Below are 8,154 nucleotides of genomic sequence, written 5' to 3' on the forward strand. Positions count from 1 at the left end.
CAAACGTGGAGGGGGCGGGGCAGGTGAGTGTGCAGCTGTAGGGGGAGGGGCTGGAGTGTGCAGCGTGTGTAACGGGGGGGCTCCCGTGCGCCCCCACAATCCCGCAGGGGTCGCGGCTTCTCCTCCCCGGACCCCAGCCTCAGCTCCGGGGAGCCTGCAGCAGGCGGCCGTGCTCCCCCTCAGCCCTAGCCCCCCACTGTGCCCCCCCTCCCGTCCCCCAGCCCGCCCCCACTGTGCCCCCCGCCTCCTGTCCGCCCCTCCTTAGTTCCCCCCACTGTGCCCCCAGCCCCCCACTGTGCCCCCGCCTCCCGTCCCCCAGCCCACCCCCACTGTGCCCCCCGCCTCCCGTCCGTCCCCACTGTCCCCCAGCCCGCCCCCACTGTGCCCCCCGCCTCCCGTCCGTCCCCACTGTCCCCCAGCCCGCCCCCACTGTGCCCCCCGCCTCCCGTCCGTCCCCACTGTCCCCCAGCCCGCCCCCAGCCTCCCGTCCGCCCCCACTGTCCCCCAGCCCTAGCCCCCCACTGTGCCCCCCGCCTCCTGTCCGTCCCCACTGTCCCCCAGCCCGCCCCCAGCCTCCCGTCCGCCCCCACTGTCCCCCAGCCCTAGCCCCCCACTGTGCCCCCCGCCTCCTGTCCGTCCCCACTGTCCCCCCCAGCCCGCCCCCAGCCTCCCGTCCGCCCCCACTGTCCCCCAGCCCTAGCCCCCCACTGTGCCCCCCGCCTCCTGTCCGTCCCCACTGTCCCCCCCAGCCCGCCCCCAGCCTCCCGTCCGCCCCCACTGTCCCCCAGCCCTAGCCCCCCACTGTGCCCCCCGCCTCCTGTCCGTCCCCACTGTCCCCCCCAGCCCGCCCCCAGCCTCCCGTCCGCCCCCACTGTCCCCCAGCCCTAGCCCCCCACTGTGCCCCCCGCCTCCAGCCCGCCCCCACTGTACCCCCAGCCGTCCACTGTGCCCCCGCCTCCCGTCCGCCCCCACTGTGCCCCCGCCTCCCGTCCGCCCCCACTGTGCCCCAGCCTGCCCCCACTGTGCCCCCGCCTCCCGTCCGCCCCCACTGTCCCCCCAGCCCGCCCCCACTGTGCCCCCGCCTCCCGTCCGCCCCCACTGTCCCCCAGCCCGCCCCCACTGTGCCCCCGCCTCCCGTCCGTCCCCACTGTCCCCCCAGCCCACCCCACTGTGCCCCCCGCCTCCAGCCCGCCCCCACTGTACCCCCAGCCCTCCACTGTGCCCCCCGCCTCCTGTCCGCTCCCCCGTCCCCCAGCCCGCCCCCACTGTGCCCCCCACCTCCTGTCTGCCCCTACTGTACCCCCAGCCCACCCCCACTGTGCCCCCCGCCTCCTGTCCGCCCCCACTGTGCCCCAGCCCGCCCCCACTGTGCCCCCGCCTCCTGTCCACCCCCTGTACCCCCAGCCCGCCCCCACTGTGCCCCCTGCCTCCTGTCTGCCCCTCCTTAGTTCCCCCCACTGTGCCCCCAGCCCCCCACTGTGCCCCATGCCTCTTGTCCGCCCCTCCATAGTTCCCCCCACTGTGCCCCCAGCCCCCCGCCTCCTGTCTGCCCCCCCACTGTGCCCCCAGCCCCCCGCCTCCGGTTCGCCCCCACTGTACCCCTAGCCCTCCCCCACTGTGCCCCCTGCCTCCTGTCCGCCCCTCCTTAGTTCCCCCCACTGTGCCCCCAGCCCCCTGCCTCCTGTCTGCCCCCACTGTACCCGCAGCCCTCCACTGTGCCCCCTGCCTCCTGTCCGCCCCCACTGTCCCCCAGCCCGTCCCTACTGTGCCCCCCGCCTCCTGTCCGCCCCCACTGTACCCCCAGTCCTCCACTGTGCCCCCAGCCTCCCTCCACTGTGACCCCTGTCTCCTGTCCGCCCCTCCTTAGTTCCCCCCACTTTGCCCCCAGCCTCCTGTCTGCCACTCCTTAGTTCCCCGCACTGTGTCCCCAACCCCACACTGTGCCCCCAGCCTCCCTCCCTATCTCCAGCCTTCTGCCCACCCCCACTGTACTCCCCAGCCTCGTGTCCGCCCCCACTGTGCTCCAGCCCTCCACTGTGCCCCCAGCCTCCCTCCCTCCCTATACCCCAGCCTCCTGTCTGCCCCCACTGCAGCCCCAGCCCTCACTCAGCTCCCCCTTTGCCTCCAGCCCTCCCACTGCATTCCTAGCCCACCCCCACACAACTGCCTGTGCCCCCAACCCTCTATCCAGACCCTGCTGGTGCCAGTTCTGTGCAACTCCGTCTGTGATGTCATGCAAATTATGTTGAGCTCCTGTCCGCCCCCACTGTACCCCCAGCCCGCCCCCACTGTGCCCCCGCCTCCTGTCCGCCCCCACTGTACCCCCAGCCCGCCCCCACTGTGCCCCCGCCTCCTGTCCGCCCCCACTGTCCCCCAGCCCGCCCCCACTGTGCCCGGCGCCTCTAGCCCGCCCCCACTGTACCCAAGCCCTCCACTGTGCATGCAGCCTCCCCCCACTGTGCCCCCGCCTCCTGTCCGCTCCCCCGTCCCCCAGCCCGCCCCCACTGTGCCCCCGCCTCCTGTCTGCCCCCACTGTGCCCCCTGCCTCCTGTCCGCCCCTCCTTAGTTCCCCCCACTGTGCCCCCAGCCCGCCCCACTGTGCCCCCTGCCTCCTGACCGCCCCCACTATACCCCCAGCCCTCCACTGTCCCCCAGCCTCCCCCCACTGTGCCCCCTGCCTCCTGTCCGCCCCCACTGTGCCCTCTGCCTACTGTCCGCCCCTCCTTAGTTCCCCCCACTGTGCCCCCCGCCTCCTGTCTGCCCCCACTGTACCCCCAGCCCACCCCCACTGTGCCCCCCGCCTCCTGTCTGCCCCCACTGTACCCCCAGCCCTCCACTGTGCCCCCCCGCCTCCTGGTTCCCCCAGGGGCTGAACACCCACCCTCACAGCTATTAAGCAGCTCTCGGGAGGGACAGCAAGGAGGAACTTTGAAAGCACTGCTGGCTTTCAGCCAGGCCAGGAGCACTGAGGGTGGGAGCCACAACCATACTTAGGCGCCTGGATAGAAGCAGGAAGTGGGCTGGGGCTTGAAGGGCTTTCTCTGGGGTGCTGGCATGTGAATTCCCAGAGACTTGAGAGTTGCTTGTGAGTCCTCGAGACTGTGCAGTCTTAAGTCTGTCTTGTCAGCGAACAGCCCCACACCATCACCACACCAGCTCTGTATTGTATTCTGGACCTCCGCTGGGAGTCCCGAGACCTGTAGCCATGAGCTATGCCTCATTGTAATGGCCACTGAGTCAGCAGAGTCCAAAGCAGCTTGGAGGGAGATTCTAGCCACCACTCTGCCCTCCTCTAGGACTGCAGCAAATTCCTGTCCTGACTCCGACAGGAGCAGTTCCTGAAACATGGAGAGGGCGTTCCAAGAGTTGTATGCATAGTGGCTAAGTATCGCCTGCTAGTTGGAAATTCGAAGCTGGAGCCCCCTGGTCGAGTATACCTTTCGACAGAAGAGGTCCAGCTTCTTGGCGTCCCTATTTTTAGGGGCGGGCCCCAGTTGCCCCGATGCGCCCTGTGGTTTGCTGCATCCACCACCAGGGTCCCTGGTTGGGGGTGGGTGAAGAGGTGCTCATACCCTTTTTGTGGGACTAAGTAACACCTCTCTACACCCCTGGCCATAAGTGGTATAGCGGCCGGGGTCTGTCAGACCACCTTCGTGGTGTTTTGTATAGTTTTTATAAGCAGCCACGTTTGAGGTGCCCTCCGGGGCGAGTATGTCGAGCATCGGGTCCGAGTCCTGCATATTGAGGTTCTGGGCCACCCTCCTAAGGAGGTCCTGGTGGGCTTTTATGTCCATTGCCAGAAGGGCCGTAGCAGTGCCCACTACTGCCTCGTCTGGCGAGGAAGAAGATGAGGCGCGAGGTGGGACAGGGTCTTCCTGCCTCTCCGGTTCCCTGGTGATGTGCTCAGGGACATCCACCACTGCAATTGGTGGTGGGGGAGCCGCAGGCGTTGGCGGCTCTGACAACGCCCCCGATCTGGGAGGCTCGGGGTCTGAACTCCGTGTTGGTCCTCGGGAGCCCTGGATGTGTCAGGGGTGACCGACGTCGCGGGGGGGGGGGGGCATGGGCAACAGAAACTACTGATGCTGCCCGGAACTATGCCCTTGGGCCTGGTGATAGGCCCAAGGTGTCCAAAAGGGCCGTTGTACCGGGCCCTGCCAGGACTCCATCGGTACAGAGGGGTCCTCCACCCTACAGTGCCAAGACCGGTGCCGGGATCTTGAGCAGTACCGGCTGTGTCAGGACACGAATAAGTCCGCCTTTGACTCAGAGGAATAGTCCGAGCCCAACCAGGGAGGGGTGGACCCTAACGGTGCCAGGGAGTGGTACCGAGGCAATGGGGAATGGCGCCGCATCATGGTGGGCTTGCACCAGAGCACAAAGAGAATTGGAAAACCTCACTACCACCAAATCAACTCCAAATCTCCCAGCGAGTGACAGCCGGTGCTTCTGCCCCAAAGGAACACAGAGAAGGGACAGGAAAGTGTTATTGGATTGATTTCCTTAGTCAGGACCTACTCATCTTGGCAACCACACTCCTGAGTCCAGTATTTGAGGAATAGGTCAACTGCTGTGTGCACCCACAGATAGTGCATTGGGCTATGACTCAGGAGATTCCTGCTTCGCTACTGACCTGCTGTGTGACCTTGCTCAAATCCCGTCACCTCTCTTCCCCTCCCACCCTTTGCCTGTTTAGACTGTAAGCGCTTTGGGGAAAGGACCGTCTCTGTGCCCTGATCTCTGTTGGGGCCTCTACGAATGACCACAGTGCAATGAACAGCTCTGCTGAAAGAGTCACTATGCCCAATCCAGCCCTGGTGGAATCATTTACACCAGGGCTGGGGCTGGCTAATTGCGAGCCTCACTTTTGATACTTCACTTGGTGGTTTCTAGAAGTTGAGGCTCATGACCTAAGGGCGGGACCAGCTGCTATTTCACGAGGGAGGTTCTGGAGAACCGAGTGCCCCCTCGTGACCAAAATGGACAACTGCACCTCTCAATTCTGACACTCGTCTGTCCTCAGAATATAACTAATAAAGCCAAAACTGTCGTGAAGACCTCCCTGCTGCCTGGAATTTAAACATTCCCTTTGAATAAGCCATCCCTTGGGCCCACAACAGAGGTGGGTGATTTTGTACTGAAATCCAAAAACGTCCAAAACGTGGGCCCGATTCCTAAATAGGGTCACAAAAATTCAGGCTATTCTAGGAGTAGTTTGAAATGGATCTGTGCAGCTTTATGGCTGAAATGGTCTTTAGTTGCAGTAATATCTCTGGCTGCGGGTACCACGGGGAAGAGGAATTGTGAGAGTAGGTGTGTATTTGGGCTTACAGCAACGAAGAACCAGGGGAAAAAGGAGAGAAAGTAGGAAATTGGAGGAGTGGGAGATAAACAAGGACATTGGTCAGCCTGGATTAGTGGTTTTGAGCGCTCATGCAGCAAGGCAGTGGCAGGAACAAATCCAGGTCTGGATTCTAGTCCACTACGCTATCCTTCAAGAAAACTAGAATGGACTCACTGTGCAACATTTACCAAAGTCTCCAGGTATCCAGAGATAACCTGGGAGGTCAGGCATGCAGAGCTCCAAATCTTTCTGCAACAATACACAGCAAAGGGCCTTTCCCTGAATTCCAGGATACAAAGCACCTGCACGCCAAGCAAACTCCAAATTTCACCTCTCTTTGAAGGTACAGGGGGAGACACTCCCCCTTTCCCAGCTCCTTTCCACCTCTGTTTTGGTGCATGGGAATGGAAGAGGCAACACAGTGGCCCAAGATAGCACCCTCCGGTAGCACAGGAGCAGTATAGAATTGGGATAGGACTCCTGGAAATCTACCCCTTAACATCCACAATTGGAGCCAGATTTTCACAAGAGTTCAGCCTCCGACATGCACCCAAAATACTGGGTTGTTGTGAAAAATCCAGCCACTCACATTGGTGCCTACTATCCGTTTCCTCTATGAAAAATACCATGTTCAGGTATCCTTAGGGCTGCAGGCCACGAGGTGGCAGAAAGAACCCAGAAATCCACAGTCCCCACTGTGTTGAACCAGCAGGCTGTATTCACTCCAGGATCCATGAAGAGAAGGGGATAAAAAGCAAGAGCTAGATTCACCCCTGCTGTCACGAGGAGGTGCCAGTAACTTTGGCTTTCTAGACTCCCTTTGGCTTTTTAGACCTTGCCATTCAAGGCAACCACAGCACTTAACATCGTAGGAAGCACTGTCCGTGTCTGTAATGCGTAACAGAGGTACAGTCGACGGGGCAAGGAGACCTGCCTTCTATCCTCCATTCTTACTTGTGGCAGCCTGTTCTGTGCATTAGCGTCTCCATCTCTAACATGGGAATCGTAACTCACAGCAAGCTGTGGGGCTTGATCAGTGGGTATCTGTAAAGTGCTTTAAAGGGGCTGTTGGAAGGATGAAGCATGACTAGCCTTCATTTACGGTCCCGTTAAGCTCAGGAATACCCCCCAGGTGCCTTTATGTCCAGTCTCCTCCTCAACCTACCAGCCAATTTCATGTGCTATGTAATGAAATTGCATGGACAGGCATTTAAATCCCCCTCAACACCCAGGAACGTACTACACAGGGGATGGGTTCCAAGAGAGAATGTCATAGAATCATAGACTATCAGGGTTGGAAGGGACCTCAGGAGGTCATCTAGTCCAACCCCCTGCTCAAAGCAGGACCAATCCCCAACTGAATCATCCCCGCCAGGGCTTTGTCAAGCCTGACCTTAAAAATATCTAAGGAAGGAGATTCCACCACCTCCCTAGGTAACGCATTCCAGTGTTTCACCACTCTCCTAGTGAAAAAGTTTTTCCTAATATCCAATCTAAACCTCCCCCACTGCAACTTGAGACCATTACTCCTTGTTCTGTCATTAGCTACCATGGAGAACAGTCTAGAGCCATCCTCTTTGGAACCAACTTTCAGGTAGTTGAAAGCAGCTGTCAAATCCCCACTCATTCTTCTCTTCCACAGACTAAATAATCCCAGTTCCCTCAGCCTCTCCTCATAAGTCATGTATTCCAGTCCCGTAATCATTTTTGTTGCCCTCCGCTGGACATTTTCCAATTTTTCCACATCCTTCTTGTAGTGTGGGGCCCAAAACTGGACACAGTACTCCAGATGAGGCCTCACCAATGTTGAATAGAGGGGGACGATCACGTCCCTCGATCTGCTGGCAATGCCCCTACGTATACATCCTAAAATGCCATTGGACTTCTTGGCAAAAAGGGCACACTGTTGACTAATATCCAGTTTCTCGTCCACTGTAACCCCTAGGTCCTTTTCTGCAGAACTGCTGCCGAGCCATTCGGTCCCTAGTCTGTAGCAGTGCATGGGGTTCTTCCGTCCTAAGTGCAGAACTCTGCACTTGTCCTTGTTGAACCTCATCAGATTTCTTTTGGCCCAATCCTCTAATTTGTCTAGGGCCCTCTGTATCCTATCCCTACCCTTCAGCGTATCTACCTCTTCTCCCAGTTTAGTGTCATCTGCAAACTTGCTGAGGGTGCAATCCACACCATCCTCCGGATCATTTATGAAGATATTGAACAAAACCAGCCTGAGAACTGACCCTTGGGGCACTCCACTTGATACTGGCTGCCAACTAGACATGGAGCCATTGATCACTACCCGTTGAGCCCGACAATCTAGCCAACTTTCTATCCATCTTATAGTCCATTCATCCAGCCCATACTTCTTTAACTTGCTGGCAAGAATACTGTGGGAGACCATGTCAAAAGCTTTGCTAAAGTCAAGGAACAACACGTCCACTGCTTTCCCCTCATCCACAGAGCCAGTTATCTCGTCATAGAAGGCAATTAGATTAGTCAGGCATGACTTGCCCTTGGTGAATCCATGCTGACTGTTCCTGATCACTTTCCTCTCCTCTAAGTGCTTCAGAATTGATTCCTTCAGGACCTGCTCCATGATTTTTCCAGGGACTGAGATGAGGCTGACTGGCCTGTAGTTCCCAGGATCCTCCTTCTTCCCTTTTTTAAAGATGGGCACTACATTAGCCTTTTTCCAGTCGTCCGGGACTTCCCCAGATCGCCATGAGTTTTCAAAGATAATGGCCAATGGCTCTGCAATCACATCTGCCAACTCCTTTAGCACTCTCGGATGCAGCGCATCCGGCCCCATGGAC

The sequence above is a fragment of the Lepidochelys kempii genome, chromosome 27, assembly GCF_965140285.1.
Source record: "Lepidochelys kempii isolate rLepKem1 chromosome 27, rLepKem1.hap1, whole genome shotgun sequence".
Classification (NCBI taxonomy): Eukaryota; Metazoa; Chordata; order Testudines; family Cheloniidae; genus Lepidochelys; species Lepidochelys kempii.